Genomic DNA, 20402 nt, shown 5'->3' on the forward strand with positions numbered 1-20402 from the left:
GCCTTTTTGTGAGGGCAATATATGTGGTATCTCCTGAAAGATAGGCAAGTCAATATTTGTTTTGTTATCCAAATCAGACATCTAGAGCAAATACATAAATCAACCATGACAATCTCAAAGAACTGAAAAACCAGCACTGTGCATCAGTGCTTGACAGAATTTTCGATACACTGCAAACAGTGAGCCTTTGGTGTGATTATTACATCACAATAGAGTGCGCAGGTTAATGGGCCGCATAAATAAATTTTGGTGAGATCCCCATTGTTTAATTACGTGTAAAAAGTCTATACCATGTGAGAGATGACCATGACAAAAATCAACCAATTATATATCACATTTCTCTAGTTACAGCTTTCCCCTGCAAAGAGAATGTCTAATATATACACGTCACTTCAATTTTTTCTACTAACCTTGTCATTAATATCGAGGTGCTTGAAGACCTTCTCCAATTTTTTTACGGACTCAAAACCAGCTACTTCGTTTTTAAAGTTTTTATCTGTGAAGGTAAAAGAAAATAACAGTTGCAACAATTAGAAATTCTAAGCTCAGTCATAATCATCATCATCATTATACAATAACAAAACAAAAAACAGAAAGAAAAAAAATTATCATAACAATAACAATAATAATTATTTAAAAAAATAAGAACAATAACAATATTAAAAACAACAATCAAAATAATAATAATAGATTTTCCCTCTTTTTGTGACTTCCTGGCCCCGTACAGTGTTTACTAATTTTCCCTAGCCCCCACTACACTATTTTTACAGTATTGTATTATATATATGATGTGAAACGACATGAGAGAATGTGGTTGCATAGCTTGGCTTAAATCAAAGTTCCCCATTGCATGCTGTCCTCCCTTTTGAGAATTTTAGCAAAGAATATTATTCTCTCATTTACTTTCACATTATATTTATTTTTTATTCTTACAAGAGTTACCAAAGCTGTTGCATAGGTGATTTCTTTACATCTAAATGTATACCAAATATCTATAATAATAATACGCTAAGGCTCCGCGGGGGGGCATGACGTCTCCGCCAGCCTTTGTATTCTATTGTTTTTTAATGAGATCGCCGACCCAAGTTGGTGCGGCTATCTCCTCCTGAACCCTCCCCTCGGGGTCCCGGTGACCGGTGCCATCGTCCGCGGGAGAGTCTACTCTGTGGAATTGGCTATACTCCGCCCGAGGTCCTCCTCCGTGTCGACGTCCAGGGCGAAAACAGACGCGACATGCATAATGCAGGATATGCGTGACGACAGAGATACCTCATGGATATTCAACATTGACACACGACCGATGACTATCCGTATAAAATTGTATACACAAAAATCGGTCGTAAAAAAACTCGAACCATATTCCATACCTTACCTGGCTTACCATGTCGCACGCAAGTACGCCAAAACACGTACATTTTCGCAGTTGCGAGATCGAGACGGAGCGTAGGGCTCGAGTTTTTGGCGGTCGATTTTGTTTTGGTAGAAGCTGAATCTAGACCATGAACCACTAAACATCGCGAAACTGCAATCAATTTCCATCACGAATTCACGATTGCTGCAATATTATAAAGTTTCCATAAATAGAGGTATGAAATTAAAGCCTATTTTGTGATGTTCTCGCCATGTTTACGTAATTTTGATAATCATTTCTTCAAAGTAAAGAAAATCAGACAAAATCACCGTAAATGACACGCATACAATACAGTGCATTGCCGTGTGTGTGAGATGAGCTGAGTTGCAGTTATGCAGCAGTGTGTGAGTTGAATTCGAGTCGAAGAGATTTGACACTTTGAAATTGTTATCTGTTGGTTTGCATGATTATTGCCGCGATTTCAATATAGTTTCGTGAATAGATTTACGAAACCTGAGCTTAGAAATAGTAAAAGTATTACTAATGTCTACGTTTTTAAACGACTGTTTGATTTTCTTGTGAAAATTTTACTTTGAAAAATGATTATCGAAATTCATGGTCAGAAATAATCACAATCTAGGGTCTATTATGTTACAATTCTTGCATCAAATCAATGCATGAAAACTTAGTTATTGAACTAGAAAAATGTTTTTTTTTTTAAATAGGCAATTATGAAGTAGGAAGCCTGAAACCTTATAGCCTACTAAACAAATCTCAACAAAGTGTAGGCCTATCCTTTTATGAATTAATGAAAAAGTAGCCCCAGAAAAAAGAGCCCCCGAAAGTTGAAAAAGTAGCCCCCGAAAATTTCCCAAAAATTTGAAATGGAGCCCCCGAAATGAAAAACTTAATTTTTTGCCTGCGCCCCCCTCTAGAATCCTGCGGATTTCCGCGGGTCCTGAGTTGAGTGTATATATAATATAGGCGTGGGGTCCACGGGTTTCAAGGGGCCAGCATAAACCCCCAAAAGCTCGGGTTACGTTCTTCAAAGTTGGGGGGGGGGGGGGGGAGAGATCAGATCGCAGCGAGTTGAGTGTATATATAATATAGGCATGGGGTCCACGGGTTTCAAGGGGCCAGCATAAACCCCCAAAAGCTCGGGGGTTACGTTCTTCAAAATTGGGGGGGGGGGAGAGATCAGATCGCAGCGAGTTGAGTGTATATATAATATAGGCGTGGGGTCCACGGGTTTCAAGGGGCCATAAACCCCCGAAAGCTCGGGGGTTTTAGGCGTTTAATTAGGGTCAGATGAGCATATTTTCCATACTTTATTTGTGACACTTGCTGGTCACTAATTGGCGTGGGGTCAATACGTAGAGTTGCGTAGTGTTGCGTACCAACTACGCTGGCCTACGTACGTTACTATATGCTGAAGGATGGAAAGGGGTACGCAAGATGAACGAAAACAATTCAACATGTTTAATTTTTTTCGCGTACTTTCGGCGTAGAAACTTGACGCAGAAAGTACGCCTTTTTACGCAACACTACTCTACATGACTACGCAGCAGTACGCTACCCTACGCCAGATCGACAAAGCAGTAAAAGCTTTCCACACAGTAAGCAACCATAAGCAAACCTGTACGCCAGCCTACGCATAACCTACGCAGGGACAAATTTATAGCGGCCTAATTTCTGCGTATTCGGTACGCCACACTACGGAACTCTACACAGTTCCAGTGGCTTAAAGAATAACTACCGGTACAGTTGGATTGTTTTTTTAATTTAATATAAGGCCAAATTTAAAAAAAAACATACTTATAGCGTCCTGTTTTTTTGAAAAATGGGAAGGAGGAGGCAGTTCAAAATGGCCGCTCCGTACATTTTCCTAGACATTCGGGCTATTTTTCAAGATGGCGTCCGACAATTTTTTTTTTTTTCTTTTTTAAAATCAGAAATACATTTTAGCAGTGCTTTTCATGTTTTTTTTCTTTCCCAAAAAAAAAAATAAAAAAAAATAAAAATAAAAAAAAATTCAAAAAAAAAAAAAAAAAATAGGAGGCGGCCCCCAAAAAGGAAGCGGGCGGGGACGCTAAACATGCATATTTTTTAATGGCCTGAATGGCAAATTAAGTTCTTGGTGTTTTTAATTTAGACAGTCTCTATATATCTATTTACACCCCCCGCCCCCCTCTAGAATCCCGCGGATTTCCGCGGGTCCTGCTAGTATATATATATAATGATTAAAAGAATTTAAAAAAAAGATCCTGGAAAGTTCTCTTCTTCACTATGACAGGTTTCTATTTTATTTCTTCTATCTGAAAAAATGAAATTGAAACCCGTATATTGCCGTGACGGAGGATTATTGACATTAAATTATTTGTTCTATATATATATATATTTTACTATAGGCGTCATTAGAGGGACATTTGGAGTAAAAAAACGAGTCATTAAGTAGACATTTTCATTATAGGAGGACAATTTGGTGTCCTCTTAACGTTTTTTACATTTTATTTCTCATAGAAGGCCCAAGTTCTTTTTATATATATCTCTCTCTATATATGTAATGTTACTACAGTGCGTCCCAAAAAAAACTATACACTTTTGAAATGGCTGCCAAATAAAAAAATTCCTGCGCAAACTAATTTTCATACCCTTTACAAAAGTGAGCAGTGCTCACCCAAGCATGAATTATTTTCGAACTTTTTGGTGTCATATGAAAGTTGGGTTTATGAGCTTTCCATACATATACAACTTTTCCCCAAAGAATATTATATTTTTTATACGGCAGCCATTTCAAAAGTGTATAGTTTTTTTTGGGACGCACTGTAAAGGCCTTATTGGAGGGACATCTAGAGTGAAAAAAAATGAGTCATTATTAGGTAGACATTAGGGGTAGGGTTAGGGTTAGGACTTTTATGATGTCCACTTAATGTACCATGTAGGGTTATATATATACATTGTATATATATGAACTGCCTAGGTCCAGTTGAAAACCATGGTCCCCAAGGTGACGTGACTACAACCTTTTCATGAGGGGCACAGCCCCAAAGGAAAATGGTAAATTGAATGTCATCGAGGGTACCATAGTTTTCAACCCAATTGCAATATACATGTAGGCAGTATAAACATGCATTTGGTTATATCCATCATCTTTTCAAAGCCTACATGTACATGTAGATCTATTGAACTACCGGTACTGATAATTAACTGCATTGTATGGTACTGCACACACAAATAGTTTTGAGGAAGTGATGGATTCAACAAATGCATAATAATGATGGCATCATCAAACACCAATGCCTAAAACAATTGATATGCACACATTTCTGATGTAATGACACATTACGCACTTTTTATTTGTGATGTCATATATGCCCTGCACAGTTTTCGTAAATAGTACTGCTGTACATGGATCATGGCATGAGATGCCATCCCTGATGGCAATTTGCTCCTTTGTATGAGGCCAGTGTGGAACATATTTTATCACATGATGCATATTGGAACAATTAGCAATTGCGAAGATTCTTTATATGATGGATACAATGACAAATAGCGTCCTCACCTTCAACGCCTCCATAAGACCTGGTTTCATCATAAGGACTATAAGGCAACGACACAATGATATCCTCCACGGGGGTGGTGTTTGGAATGAGCCCATTCTCCTTCAAGGCTTCCTGTTAGGATGAAATATTCAAATTGATAAATATATCACACCACTGGAATATGTTACACTTATAATTTGTTTATGGGATATAGACAAAAAAAGAAGTGTAGTGTGCCTTATAAAGACTACAGGTTCTTCACTGGTCTACCCTGTTGACTTGCCAAGAGCACTTGCTATGCTCATTTGCTTTCAAATATATATTCCCCTTATTACCCCCATGCAATTCTAATCTTTTTTTCCCTCCTAACAATGCATACTTATTTTGAAGAAAACACCTGGGGGTGTTTCACAAAGATCCAAAGTCGAACTTAACTGTAAGTTGGACTTAAAAACTATGGAGAGCCATTTGTAGCCGTAAAATAAGGTATATTTAAAAGGGAAAATTAAAGTATTTTAGACTTTTTTTATGAATTCCACATCAAGAAACATTTAATCTCCTTGATAATAGAAAATATGAATGATTAATTTGCATCAACATTTTATGCCTTTTAAAATAACTTTTCCAAAATATTTTCATAGATGCTAATGGCTTTCCATAATTGCTAAGTCCAACTTAGAGATAAGTTCAACTTAAAATCTTTGTGAAACACCCCCCCCCCCCCCCTCCGGAATAATTCTTCAGAAGTCACAATAATGAGGCGATGGAGGGTTTTGGACAAAAGTTGACAAATATGACCTTTGAAATCAAGTAATTTCTTTTTGAATAGGTGCATTATGCACATAACCAAGAGGTGAATCACCCAATTCCAACTTTTCTCTTATTTGTAACCCTCTATGAAGAGAATGCCTATTCATATGCATGTACATGTAAATGCATTTGCTATAGCATAAGATATGTCCCTTAATTCCATGTTTTCTACTCACCACAAAGTGGAAGAAATCCTTTTTAGGCAGATGCTGAATGATCTTGTAGACCTTCTCCAGATCTTGTTCTGAGCCTTGCACAGGCATACTTCTCAGATGGGTAGTCATAGCCAGCAGCTTCCCTGTAATGTTATTTGAGCCGAATACAAACAAACATGTACTAGTTGGAAACTATCATGTACTACCTGTGAAGAAAAAAACAAAACGGTTACAACGTACAATTAGAAATTCTAAGCTCTCCGTCATTATATCATCATCACCATCATAATACAATAACAACAACAATAATGATAAATAAAATAATAATAACAGTGGGTTCTTGTATAGCGCTCATGTCTGTCAGACTTGACACTCCTGGCGCTCCCGATAATAATCATCATCATAATGATAATAATAATACAAACTAGATCTGTAACCGTATTAAAACAATAGGCATGCATTGATGCCCGTGTTTTTACATGGCAGACGAAAGAGCCTATAATCTCTATCCAGAGCAATTTGTTATATACCGGTACACTGTACATGTAGGTCTTAGTATCTCGGATAGTGGAGATAATAAAATGGACCAGAAACGGACAAAATAGCGCCTGGACAGTCACGCATAAGTGATTTATAGCAATATAAAATATGGTTTAAAATAATTTGATCAATAATTAGAACAATAACGAACAAGGTCTATTGGCCGAAGCACACGGTGCTCACCAATCAACAGGCCGCTGGCTTGGTGCGTAAGAGGGAAGTCAGGCTCCGGCAAACATGCTTGGGATAACCAGCATCAGCCAGACTGGGAAGGGGTTCAATGCCTTTCCCAAGAATGACATTGGTACACACGGAGGGTTAAAGAGGCTATCAATATCCGTCTCAATCTCAATCCCAATAATTTCAACGGAGACAACGGGATCAATATCCCCAAATTTTTTATGCGTATGATATGCCGCCATGACACTCCCCTTCCAGCCAGCCCGCATCGAGCCAGCGTCCCGTTGATTGGTTGAGCACCTGTGTGCTTCGGCAAATATGCCTTGTCCGTTATTGTTCTAATTAATTATCCGCCAGTAGAGAATAAAACGTGTTTGCTTATATTTCATCACCTTATCAAGTGTTGCAGCGGCGCACGAAACGTCGTGATCTTTAGATCCCTTGTTGACTGTACATTGTGAGACAAACGAATATCACTAGCGATATTATTTTCGATAGATTCCTTTTTCTCCCTTCTAAATCAAAATGTCAAGTCTAGATTATAAAGAAACACAGAGGGGCGAGGGAAAAAATTTCGCCGGATTCCGGAAGTAACCCCCCCCCCCCCCCCCCCCCCCCCCTCTGTGCATGTGGCGAGGGATGTATGGGGAAGGTTGACAAATGTCAGTGTTATTAAATGATTCCCATACCAGGCAATTATTTCTGTATATATATGTAGCTCTGCTGGCATTTACCTCTGCATATCAGGGCTTTATTTCATCTAAGATAGCTCATTGAACTTAAGGTTGAAAATTAAACTGGGCACACTTGACCCTGTGGCAATTGCTGCTGTACAGTATATACCCAGACATTGTTTGTCCAAACAGTTGATTTAAAACGGCAATTTGCAGAAGTTTACACACATTATTTCATAAATCTTTCAAGACTTATTTAAGGAGGCTATATATAGTGCTTTTTGATGCATAATTTCGTTAAATTAAAAGGCAAAAGCAGTGGCTTTAATTTGTTTTGGCATCCGGATACACAACCCCATCATATTGTATAATATACATACATGCATGTTACAATATAATATAAATATGTCATACAATCACTATCAAATCAACACAACTCTTGCACAGAAACTGTCATACTATTCAGTATTCATAGAGTCGACTATGTCTATCACTTTATGTCAACAAAATAGAACCCCCCGAAATAGCATCAAAGCAGAACTTTATAATTCATTTGCAAAAAGTGTAATGTCACCTCAACAATAGATTCCCAGTCTAATATTGACCCATTTTTTTTTTTTTTATACCTGGGGGGGGGGGGGGGGGGGGGGGAAGGAGCTGTCACAGAATATTATTTAATAGGAGTCAATGTCAACACAAGTTTTCCTTTAATTAATGCCAATGCACGTGCAAAAGGCACATACATGTACATGTACATGTACCGGTAGTATGCAGTACCGGTATCCGCATGCTGTATAAGCTACATGTAGACCGTTGATTGTTCATTATAACCACATGTGACAAATCATGAACAAACCACACACCATGTCATCTTCCTTCATGAAATATCAAAACTATACACTTCAATCTTCATAAAAGAAGTCAAATTATCCACTTACAGACTTTACACACGAATGCACAGTGTCCCACAGGCAAGACCAAACAACGATATATTGGTCCTTATTTGACTGCGCCACACAATTCGTCCTTGTTTTCACAAAATTGACGGTAGTGAGGAAAATCGTAACGCAAAGTGAATGCAATTTTTTTTCACTACCGTCACTGTGTGAAAACAGCGACGAATTGATTGTGATAGAGCTATAATTGTCACATCACGTCATATCACATGGTATGCAAAGGCAGTTTCATTCACATTTGTTTAGATGAATAAAAATGAGCTGATTTAACCGATTTAATAAAACTTGGAGTTTGTAAATGATTTCTATTGTGAGTAGATAATCAAAATAATTTTATTTCTAATTATTATAATAAAAGAAAACAGGTAAAAAATTGTTTGCAACTCTTAATTCAAAAGGACCTTTTTGTGAAAAGATTTCATTGATATCTACAGTACAATTGAATGACAAATATTGTGACGAATCAGCCCCCCAAAATTCCCAATTTTATTAAAGTGCACTGTCAACAAAACATGACATTCTGTGTGTGGAACTGGTATTTCACAGTTTAACTAAAAACACTCTTGATGTTTTGATTTTTTAAACAGAAGCAGAATATACTCATGTAAATTTTTCCTTTTTCCCCTGGCAGGACAAGAAATTATTCTTGTTGTTCCCTCAGTAAAATATACTAAAAAAATTAAAAATAGAATCCATTTCACTGGGATAAATCCATTGCAAACACTTATTTCCAGAGTGTTCATTCATGAAAATGGGTAAATGAGTATAAATGAGAGGGTCAAGAAAAAGGAGAAAGGGTATGGGGAAATATTGGGGGTAGTTTTTTTTTTTTGGGGGGGGGGGGGGGTGGGGGGGAATTGTATTTCTGTAGGCAATTAGAAGGCCTTTTTTTCTGGTTGAAAAAAAAAAAGGCGAAAAAAAAAAATCATGTTTAGCATCCCCACTTGCTTCCTTTTTTGAGGCCACCTGCTTTTATATAAAATAAAAGTGAAAAACCTTTAAAAACATACTGCTTAAATGATCCTGTTCAAAATAAAATTTTGTTAATGAAGTATAAAAGCTGACGGTCATGTTGAAAAAAATCCCGACTAGAGCAGCCATTGAAAAAAGAATTTAAAAAGATAAGGGCCTACTCCCATCTTTTTTTTCAAAAAGGCAGAATGCTAAACATGTTTTTGTTTTGTTTCGGCCTAACCAATGGGAACATTTGAAATTTATCACACTCTCTTTTTTTTCCAGCTAACTTTAAATTAAATTTGACCCCCCCCCCCACTATTTTCCTTCCTCTCTGAATTTGTCTCAATTCTCAGGGGATTTGCCTTCATCATTATTTTTTACTAAAGAATAGCATCATCCTGAAACAAAAATAAAATTGTTCAGACATCACCTCTTGCACAGTACTTTTAGTGAATGCAAAAGTTTCTGCTTTTACAGTATTTATGAAATTTGTGAAAAGACTGACTCCTTGTTCTCCGTCTGGAAATTCTTACTTTACTGTATATTTTTTCTCTATACAAATAGTAGGCCTACAATTATGGTATTTGAATATCGCCAAGTTCGCAATCTTAATAAAGAGAAAGAGATAGAATGATCAAAACAAAGAATAACATAGACTAAGAGAAAGTGATAGAATTACTAAAACAAAAAATTAAGAATAACATAAAAGAAGGTGGTAGAAGGAAGAAACAAAGAAAAACATATGGAAAGACAGAAAGAGAAGGTGATAGAAGGTGAGAGAAGGTGATAGAAGGAAGAAACAAAGAATAACATAAGGACAGAAAGAGAAAGTGATAGAATGATTAAAACAAAGAATAACATAAGAGAAAGTGATAGAATGATTAACACAAAGAATAACATAAGAGAAGGTGATAGAAGGAGAATAACATATAAAGAAAAGACAGAAAGAGAAAGTGATAGAAAGAAGAAAGAAAGAATAACAAAAGGAAGGACAGAAAGAGAAAGTGATTGAATGATTAAAACAAAGCTAATGTAACATAAGAGAAGGTGATAGAATTAGGAAGAAACAAAGAATAATGTAAGGAAAGACAGAAAGAGAAAGTGATAGAATGATAAAAAAAACAAAGAATATAAACATAAGAGAAGGTGTTAGAACTTGGAAGGAAAAAGCAAAGAATGACATAAAAGGTCATTTAAAGGAAGGAAGAAACGAAGAATAAATTAAACATAAGGTAAGACGTCAGAAAGAAAAATTGATAAAGAATAGATAATGGAAAGAAGAAGAGAAGTTGAAAGATGAAAAAACAAAGCATAGCATAAAATACGGTAGGAAAAAATGATAGAACGACGAAAACAAAGAATTACAGAATTATTAGAAAAATGGTCGATTGAACGCACCCTTCTAGTAGTAGTAGTGCAAGCAGTACTACTTGTGGTAGTAGGTACAATGAATACCAAAGCTCCTGAAGAAAGCCGTCTCCAGCTGCCGAGCTTCCAGATCTGGGGTGGGGGTCGGGGGATGTCCCAGCTTCCAGCCATCCAGGTCTTGCACCATGGTCATTTTACTTCTGTCTCTTGCTTGCTTGGTCATATCAGGATTGTCAATTTGTTTGTTTGTTTCTAATTTCGTAGTTGTCAGCAGTACAGCTTGATGCAGGACGTAGACCTCTGCGTGTATGACCAACGTTACTATACTAGACGTATGGAATTTTCGAGACCGAGATGGATATAGCTAGTCTAGTCCCGCTCGAAAATGTCGGCCAATTTAAATAAAGCCCGCCAAACTATCAATCAGGATCTGTAGTGAAAGCTATAGTAGCGATGGCAATCAAGCTGAAATATGTAATATAATTAGTAGTTCACGACGATGAAAAATTTATCAAAATGTCGAGTGGATTGCTCCTAAATTCATCACCTATAATAATTTAAAATTACTTCCAAAGGCTTATAAATCTCTAGTTGTACTAAACACGGTAAACAGATTCTGTGTGCGTGCGTATTATGACGTAGTTCCTGAGCCAATCAATTGCAGCGATATGATGGCAAGGTTAGAATCTTTAAAAAATATTTTCTACATTTTATTTTATCCCTTTATTTCCCTTCTCTTTTTTCTATCATGTAATTCTTGATTATCTCCACTCTTTTCTTACTACATGTATCTTTATCTGTACAATAGATTATTTTAATTCCGTTTTTAAACCCAGGCAGCGCGCGGTTGTGATCTTTTTATTTCTTGCTAAATTGTAATGTGTTCGTGCTTTTTACACTTTAGTAATTCTGGGTACTAGTTAAGAACTCCAAGATTTCTTCGAAACTTGCCCCCCCCCCCAAAAAAAAATACATGTTTATTTATGCTGCATTTATCCATTATCTTCTTCAAAATGGAGAACTTCTTTGCATTATAATGACCGGTACGTTTCAAAGGCAGTTGGAAAAGACTACCGGTATTTACCTACTATGTCCTACCATCTTCTTTCAAAAGGGAAAATATTGTACTCCGGTCATAACTCATCTGGAAGAAGAAAAAAATTCCCACACCCTTTCCCCATAATCATGGTTGGCCTGCATGTATTGCAGTATCGATTTCTCTAGTCAACCGTCCTTGGGTTGCTATATAAGCCATCTCCTAATTAGCACAAGACATTGTCCTTTTACATGGGCACAAAATGCACCTCTGATTGTTTTTATCATGGTATATAATGTTTTTTTTCGATAAAGTTCACTTTTTTGAAGAAGAAAAAAAAACACACAAAAAAACATGTTTTTAAAACTTACATTGTGATAGCAGATCAGATAAAATTTGGATAATTCTATTTTCTTTTATATGACACCAGACTTTTGGTGGTTCAAGGCTTCCATGAAATATCATTTTCAATTTATGCCTTAGGGGTGCCCGCTTTCAAATAAACAAGGCACGCTTAGTTTGTGAAGTAGTGGCAACCAAACCAATCTCCCAAAATGGATCCTCATCCTTTTCATTCTCTTGCTCCTCCTACCCCCCTCTCTCTCTTTTTATTTTTCCTCTTTCTTTTTATTTTTCCTCTTTCTATTCCCTCTCTCCTTTTTTTCTTCATATCTCTCTCCTCTATTTTTTCCATCTCTCTCCATCTGTTTCTTTTCTAATCTCCTTTCTATTTTATTAACTCTTTACTTATCTCTCTCTCTCTCTTCTCTTCTCTTTGCCGTGTCTCTTCAATCATATCTCTCTTTTTGCTTTCTCTTCTTTTGTTTGCTCTCTCCATATATATCTCTCTCTCTCTCCATCTTAATCTAATCTCTTTTCTCTCTCCTCTTTTCTATTTCTATTTCCCTATCTCTCTCTTTCTCTACAACAGTCGAACCCCTCAACTGCCCCTATTTCAAATCATGCAGAATGCAACAATTAACAAATATAATATATCAATCTGGACCAAAATCAAGGTATTTCTTGTTTTTAATGGCAATTACAAAAAAAATAATTATATCCACTCTTATTACATACATTCACATGGTCATTTATTTGGGATAGTAGTAAAGCTTCTCATTGCATGCATGATACATCGGCCCGAATTCACAAAGGAGGTTTAAATTTAACCCATGGTTTAAACCCTCATTTACATAACCCATGGTCTAAAATTAGCACAAAATAAGCGTGACACAAGTCAGAGGTGCAACATTAGACGCGGGCAAGGTAAAGAATGCCTCAATTTGCGCATATTTTAAACCATGGGTTATGTAAATGAGGGTTTAAACCATGGGTTAAATTTAAACCTCCTTTGTGAATTTGGGCCATTATGTTTATGGACTTGGTGGCACCAGAAACTTTGTTCAGAGATGATGCCACTGTAATATGCCTCAACTTAAATACTTGCCATAGAAAAATAGTACATGCAATTGTATGGGCAAAAGCAGATTTGTTCGGGGGTGGGGTGGGAGGGGGCATTATTATACCCACTGATAAGGACATGACAAGTTGAAGTAAAAGTTGTGCAATAATTCTCATATCTGTGGTTGCTTTAAAACAAAAAATCAGTTTACCGTCTTGTGTCTGATCAAAGCTTTAGACATACATGTTCTTTGCAAACAGTAACATTCACAGGCATGAAAGGCTTTGCAAATTTTATGAGTGGTTAAAGGGCAATTCAAACCTTGTAATAATTTCATTGGTCTGAAAGCAAAAAAATCAGAGAGACAGAATGATGAAAGTTTGAGGTAAATCGGACCAATAATAAGAAATGTATAAATGTTTGAAATAATGAGGTCACTAAGCCTATGGGAATTTCAAACCTTGTATTACATTATTATTTGTTAGCCGTTTATACAACACGATTTCAATAAAACAAGGGAATTTTCTTGCTTCCAAGTAGTTTATAACGAGATTCCACTGTTTTAGTCTTTAACAAAAAGCACCAAGCAAAATACTGAATTAACCCATTGCCTACGAGTACCAGGAGGTCCCTGTGTTAAGCCTATGGGAACTAGAGAATTCAGCAGTCGATGGGTTAAAGCACCATTGTATTGTCATTATGAGTTGATGATGTCATCTGTCTGTAAGAGGTCCATCGCACCACAGGCAATGAGAGCTAAGAAGACTATGAAGCCAGGTGCTATCTGTAGAATAAAAAAAGAAAAGAAAAAGACACAAGCAGATAATTATAACTTACTTTTTTTTTAGAGTAATTAATTTACCGTTACTCTGTTCACATTGATGTGTATTTTATATGTATTGTAATGTGTTGGTTTATTTGCACTTTGTTTTTGTTTATCAGTCTATTTTGTTTGTTATAGCGCTTAGAGACTTCGTTGGTAAGCGCTTTATAAGTAACGTTTTTATTATTATTATTATTATCTTTATGTTTGTAAGGCAGGTTCAAAATAAAAAAAAGAACAAAAAAAAAATAAAGAATAGAAAAACCCAACTATATCTTCATGTATGCTGTACAAGTTTCAAGTAAATTTGATGTAGGAGTTTGGAAATGTTCTCCCCTCCCCCTATATTTGATCATAACATATATCATATCATGGAAGGGCCACTAGCATCATGGAGGAGGGGGGGGGGGGGATGGGTGGACTCCAGACTTTAATACTAGATGGATGAGACACAAATTTACAGAGTCACCAATTATTGGGGATGGGGTGTTCTATCATCTTTTCATGTCCCCTTTGCTACTCCCTCTTGTCCTCTCAACAACAAAAAAAAAAAAAAAAAAAAAATCCTCTTTTTTTTGGGGGGGGGCACATATTACACACACAAATCTTGAAAAAAACGAAAAAATTATGAAATACATGCATTAGGATATTGCTTCATGTTCTTTAGGCAGGTGATAATGCTATAAAAATAGTACTTTTTGAACAGTGGAACTAATAACAATCTCTTTTGGACCAAGAAAATTACAATGTTACCTGTAGATAAGATCTTGTTTTCCTTAATAACTCAAAGATAATTTAGCTTACAAGGAATTGGGACCAGAAATATTATCAAGTTCTAATCAGGGTTCTTTATAAAGAAGGTTCACTTTGTCAATTTTTTGTAAGGCGACTTAAATAGAAGCAATTAAAGTCCATAAAAATGAAAATTTGGGAAACTGATTTGTAGTAAATAATAGTCTTCTCCTTACCTATCAGTGCTAAATATTACTGCTAATATTAATTCCATAAATTATAAAAAGTCATGACGGAAAATGAAGTAAAATCCCTTCTTTTTGTACCTGTTTCTTCCTTGGATGCATACCAAGTTCTGCAGTAGGCACAGCTGCCTGGTTTCAATGTCTGACACAGCATCAAAAAAAATTACATCGCTCTGAAAAGATGTCACAACAGATATGTTCACCATTAAAAAGAAAAATGCTTCAATTTTCTGATTGAAAGTAACATGACACACCAAGACATAAATCAAACGGCATGCACTGGTGTTGTTGGTTGTATTCTTGTCGTTCAGTCAAATTTGACTATTTATGCCTAGTATGGTTCTTTAGTTTAATCAAGCGAGGTAGTTGAATCGTAATATTTCCTAGCTTGGAAACTGTGTACTGTATCGTCCCAGCCAACCCTGCTACGTACATTGAGCGAGTTTATCAATCCTTCGGATATAGACCACTTATGCACTGTTTTTCTGTTCCCCTCAAATTATGATTTTCACTTGTCTAAAGTTGATGCAAATTTGGTAAAAATCAAACTAACACATAACCACTTCAATTTGTGTGGAATTGTTTTTAATCCCTGACATGTAGCCCCCTCAAAGAAATCTTGTTTGACCTTAGGCTAACATTCACCCTAAAATTATTGGGAAAATAAAGAGATTCATGTCATGGCCCCCAACCTTTTCAAAGTTTCTTAAACATACATCAAATTATGTAGACAGAGAAACTTTGAAGGCTTTTTGGAAAAAGGTAAATGTGATAATCAGCAAGATTGAGTCCATTGTTTATTTTCATCATTCTGAAACCTCACAGTACACATTACGGATATCTTTCAAACAAATACAATTTAAATAGTAAAGGTTTCGAAATTGATCTGAATCTCTATGGAATTGACATAAAAGACACATTACCTGCGCTCGATCCAGTTTCTGAAATCGCCGCCATCTGAACTTTTCATTCTGCCCTCTACGATGATAATGCGCGTATAATATACAAGTTGGCAGTCAACTGAATTACTGCTGTCGTCTGCTATCAGATTTTCATAATTTAAGATTCTCTTGCTGGGGAGAGGGCAGTGGCGAATCCGATGGGGGGGGGGGGGGGGGGGGGGGGGGGGCTAGGGACCCGGCCCCCTCCCTTGGCAAAAAAAGAACACGGTTAAAAACAGGTAAAAATATGTAAATTTTACCTTTTTTTGTTAAAAAAAGATGACGGGCCGTGGCAAAAAAAAGTATTTTGTTTCTGCTCAAGGGAGGGGGAGGGGGGGGGGGGGGGCTGGGTTTTGAGTTTTAAAAAATAGTGGGCACTACCCCCCCACCCCCCCCCCTCTTCCCGTTTATTCACCGGCTGGCTCTTTCGCCGCTAAATAAACCCTTGTCGCCAGCTGGATCCGCCCCTGGGAGAGGGTACACATATTGCTCCGATTGTCTCATTTTCGCTCGCGTGAACATTGCGAGCACAAACCACTGACCTCTACCTCCTGAACGGATCATCGCCCATTCCCATTCACTATACGTTACGTACTAAAAGGCTGTATTGTCTGACCGTTCATGAATATTCATGTTTTTGCTAAACTCGGCAAAATGTTTGCTTTTACTAAATGGAAAAATTACGGTGGGGGGTTGGATGAAATGGACATAATGAAATAGGCAGAAGTGATCTATGATAATTCATGCTTTTTATGTTTCGTGTGCTCGACCTATATTCTTCAAATCGCTTGGTAAACTGAGTCCAAAGTTAGACTTGTTTCACATGTGTATTATAGGCAATGACGAGCTTGCAACCTATTTTGAAAAATTACGGTGGGTGAACTTTCAAAATTCAATGAGACATGAGGGCTTCAATGAAAGAGCTAGTGATAACGTACGTCGGGGTGGATGTGCTTTTCGTTTAAACAAAAAATGAATTTTTAACGATTTTTAAAAAAAACGTCCATAGGCTAACATGTTAGGCTGCTGACTCAGACCATGCTCTGACGATAGGGGGCGTTGTGAAATGAGACTAAACGGAGCCATATGAATCATTAATAATAACAATTATTATTATTCCGCTTTTATAAGCGCTTTACAGATAGACTATTGTCCGCACACACTGTGTGCACAATCTCCGCTCCCTGGGGAGCATTCCAGCCAGTAATCTCTCACAGGCAATTAAAGGAAAAGGCGTCACATTTTCAGGTTATACTAACCAAAGTATACTGGCTAGATGTCAACGCAGTCGGGGCATGGCCTGGGGCCTTGGGCACTCATATATAAACAGGTTCATTTTTAATTCTGAGGGAAAATAATAATAAGACCCAAACTTCTTGCCGGTTCATTATACTCTAAGATGAGAGCAGGCCGGTGCATAATCCCAAAAGCCGAATGCATTGTTCCGCAGCTAGAGGTGGTCGTGGGGAATGAATTTCCCCTTTTCATCTCTGATGTTTTTCTCGTGGGAACCCCCTAGCCCTCTTGAAGTTTTGGTAAAGGGGGGGGGGGGGAGGGGTTCACAGCCTGTTTTAGTTTACCCCTTTCATTTTGTATTATTTTTATTTTATTTTATTTCTTTAAGGGAGGCGCGGGGCATTACTGTTTTAGTCACCTTGGATTCGTCTATGCAGAAAGTGCACGGTGACATTATGTAAATGCTTTAACTCGCCTCTCTAAATTTGGATAGCCGCTTAAACAACAACAAATGTTGGCTACTCCACTAGAAAGAGAGGGAGTGAGTAAGAGAGTGTGAGAGAGAGAGAGAGAGAGAGAGAGAGAGAGAGAGAGAGAGATAGCGCGCTAGATAGAGAGAGAGAGGGAGGGAGAGGGGGGGGGGGGGATGGGATTGGGGGAGGGGTGGGTGAGGTGACCCCTAGTAGACTCAATAATTTGATAAACATTTTACCCTTGCATTTAATTGACGAAAAATAGTTATAATCATACTGAATAACATTTAATTTGGTCATAAATTCGAATTCTAGGGACTTGTATTATGAATAACTATGTAATTTTCTCATTGACATAAATACAATCTTTATCTTTTGTTTAAAACAACAAACAAAACAATTTGTTTCTTAATTCAAACCACGCCCCTGAAGGGCGATTCAAATATTCAACCCACACAATAAGCACTTTGTTCAAGTCAAATGCTTTAATTTCTATGAAAATTCAGAAATAGTTTGCATTCTAAACACATCGGGATTTTGGAATTTCAATTTTTCTTTCAAATTGGAGGGAGGGGGGGGGGGGGGGGACTTGCTCTTTAACCCAGCCAGGATGTGCTCTTTTTAATTGTTGCAAAACTTAATATACTCATGCTTTTTACACTAAAGTAATTCTGGGGACTTATTAACTGAAATTTCTTCCACATTCGCCCCCCCCCCAATACATGCATAATTATGCTGCATTTATCCATCATTTTTCTCAAAATGAATATTTTCTATGCATTATAATCACGTTTTGGAGATTAAAATTTAAGACTGTTAATGACGTAGGGAAGGACTGTTAACCAAACATACAGGCATCTCTGACATATTCTACAATCTTCTTCAAAAGGGAAAATATTGTGTTCCGGTCATAACTAGTCTGGAAAAAAAATCCTTATACACCCATTCCCATAATCATGATTGACCTATTTGCAGTCTCTTCTCAAGTCAAAAACCTTGGGTTGCTATAACTTTTTACTGAAAAGAGAAACAGGCCTCTCCTTGGCACAAGAAATTGTCCAAAATACACCTCTTCGATTTTTTTAAAAATGATGGTAAATAATGTTTTTTTAATACAAAATTCACAACAAATCTAGTTTTCTTATTCGAAACTGTGATGTTAAATAATCCCAATCCCAATAAAATTGGTATCGAAATGTAGATAATTTAATTTTTTCTCATGAGACAAAAAGCTCTTGGTGGTTCGAGGCTTCCATGAAATTTACAATATATTATTTTTCATCAAAAGGGCCATATTTTTTGGACGCCCCCTCCGATTTAGGGTTGTGAAATATTGTGCATTATGATAAAATCTTTCAAATAAACAAGGCGTGCTTAGTTTGTGAAGTAGTGGCGACCATACCACTCTTTTCCGACTCCGCCTAATTACATAAAAGACAACAACGTTTTTGTTTTGGAGGGCGGCGCACAGTGGGCCAGGGAGGAACCAAAGTGCGCCAAAACTAAGTTTTGGTGATTTATTTTTTTCATTTTTTTTCTTGCCCAGTTGAAAGGTAATACATAGAGGAATATATCAGTGAAATATTTAATTCCGGTATGCACAATAAGGGTATAAATTTACTACTTCAAACAGCAAAATCCTACATATTCACAGTTTTAGTGCAAAAGTGACTTATTTTAAAAATCTTTCAATTGAACATGAAGTTTTATTTTTTCAAAATAAACACATTTTCGGGGCAATGTTGCAAAGAAAACGGCTCTAACATAATAACGGGCATGATCGGGGAGCCAAATCTGGTATCAACTTAAAGCTTAGACATCAGAGAAAATGTTGGTAATAAAATTTGAGCGAAAATCCCTGGAAATCCAAACATTTCCTCTGGATTTATAAAAATTAAATCCCCAAACACGAGTTTTGGCGCACTTTAGTTCCTTCCTGGCCCACTGTGCGGCGGCGGCACATGTCCGCAATTTAAGTGTCTCCTCATTCGTTTCATCCTCTTGCTCCTCCTTATTTGCCTCCTCCTACCACTATCTCTTTTCTTTTCTGTCTCTTTTATCATACCTCTCTCTTCTCACTTTCTATTCTATCTCTCTTTGTAATCTCCTCTATACTTCTCTTTATCTTCAACAGTCGACGGACCCCTTAATTGCTCTTATTTCACTTCTTGCAGAATAAAACAAAGTATATAAATCTTTACCAAACCAGCTTTAATTGATCATGACTTGAATAAAGACACATTTCATATTATATATGAAAGCAATTTTTAGAGCATGAAAAGTATTAAAAAAAACACACCAAATACATTTGATATTGAAACATCTCATGATGGTTCTCCAAGTCTCCCTCTATTTCAGCACAGCATATATAATCTTCGTAATATCTTCAAACATAAATAATTGCCAAAGTAGCAAAGGTATATGCACAAACAATGCAAGATTGGGACACATACAACACAAGGTTGATCATGTAGCATATAAGAATTTGTGTGTATTGCAAGGTTCTGGAATCATCAAAATTATAAGAAATTTGGCCAAGGCTTGGTAAAGCTACAAACACTGTACACAGAAAGATGTATATGGGACTACACAAACATGTGGCGTAAAAATCCTATGCCGGATTTTTTACGATGTTACATGACATATTTAGAATATGAAGGCATTTGAAGAGCTATGCTTTTCAGGGGACATGTCTTATCTGATGTTCTTCCACACTTGTATACCGGTAATAAGAATGATAACGCTCACAAATTATTTTTCACCTCTTCCCAGAACTCAACCTTCTCTTTAATTGATTATTACTCGAAGAAAGACACATTATATATTAAGGCACTTCATGAAAACACTTTTTAGACCATGACGAATATTTAAAAACACCAAATACATTTGCTATTGAAACATATCTCATGATGGTTCTCTAATAACTGGGGTATACACTTATACTGCTGAAAATACTACATTGGAATTGCACATCATTGGCA

The sequence above is a fragment of the Strongylocentrotus purpuratus genome, unplaced genomic scaffold (genome assembly GCF_000002235.5).
Source record: "Strongylocentrotus purpuratus isolate Spur 01 unplaced genomic scaffold, Spur_5.0 spur5_scaffold_19, whole genome shotgun sequence".
Taxonomy (NCBI): Eukaryota; Metazoa; Echinodermata; class Echinoidea; order Camarodonta; family Strongylocentrotidae; genus Strongylocentrotus; species Strongylocentrotus purpuratus.